Below are 1,440 nucleotides of genomic sequence, written 5' to 3'. Positions count from 1 at the left end.
CTAATGNCACTTAAAAATATAAAAATTGCAGAGCGCGAAGGAACTTTAGGACAAATGTATGGCAGACTAACGACTTGAGCGGTGTTGCGAGGCAAACCGACTTGCGCGGTGTCACTAAAATTCAAATTACGGCTTCTTATTGGCTGAAATCTATAACATGTGACCAATGGTTAGACGCGCGATGAGCAGATCTATCCAATGGCATTAAAATGTCAAAACCGCCAAAAATCGACTTAGGCGGTGTTGTTAGCTAAGGGACGAAAAGTAGAAGTGCCCCCACCAAGTCGAGCAAAAAAGCGGCACGGCCGTACCATCCTTTTCTCGAAGCAATTCAGGCCATTTTCGACCGCCTGTAACTTCGTTGTGGATAAAACTAGAAGGCTGAATTTTCATTAGCTATGCAGGCATTGTAAAGACACGGTATATTTAAAATTTTTGTCACTCACTGACTGACTCACTGACTCACCGATCCTCAAAACTCTAAGGCAATTCTAGTAGACCTAGAAGCTTCAAATTTGGAATATAAGTAGTGTTTGGTGTATGAATCAAGGAAAAACTAAAATATTTGGGGGCACGGTAGTGCAACCGCCAAGTCGAGTAAAATTTTTCTTTTCAAAATTATTGACTTGGCCATCGCACTAAATAATTTAATTTACACGTGTTTTCATGCGATGGCCAAGTCAATATATTTATGTAAAACGTTAAAGATTTCCTGGCCTGGACTTGGTATTACATGGATCTCACAACTTTTTACCGTAGAACAACTGAGTTGCGAGACTTGGTTTTTTTGACAAGTATTGTTTTTGACGGGATCAATTTTTCACCATATGTGACGACGGCGAATCGGTCATTCGACATACCTACTTTGGCTGCCATAATTTACTATTTTATTCGATGATAATTTTAGATAGGTACCTACGTTTTGATGACCATTTCATATTACATTGATGATTATTTCAATACTCAATACTTTATTGCTACACCACATTAGCATGTTATAAACATTTTGACGATCAAAGAATATTGGACAAGTTAGGTATAAATTTCATTCAAATTCAAAAGGTGTTTTAGTATGTTGCTTTAATAAAGATAAATATACCTATTTAAATTTTATAGATATTGGGTTATAAGAATTTTTTGATAATATTAAATTAATAACATGAATGTGACAGATTTGCGAGCTACTTTTTTTCTTATCAACACAAGATAACGTACTTACGTCATACTACGCAAAAACAAAGAAAAGCAAATAAAGTCTTGAACTTAACACTTAAGCTTTAATCTCTTTTTTAAATAGATTATAAAAAACATAATTAACTATCACTACATAGTATAAAACAAAGTCGCTTTCTGCTGTCTGTCCCTAATCCCTATGTATGCTTAGATCTTTAAAACTACGCCACGGATTTTGATACGGTTTTTTAGGGTTCTGTAGCCAAA

This window comes from Ostrinia furnacalis, unplaced genomic scaffold (genome assembly GCF_004193835.3).
Source record: "Ostrinia furnacalis isolate ACB-3 unplaced genomic scaffold, ASM419383v2 OfSCF4105, whole genome shotgun sequence".
Classification (NCBI taxonomy): domain Eukaryota; kingdom Metazoa; phylum Arthropoda; class Insecta; order Lepidoptera; family Crambidae; genus Ostrinia; species Ostrinia furnacalis.
Note: the sequence above shows the minus strand (reverse complement) of the source record.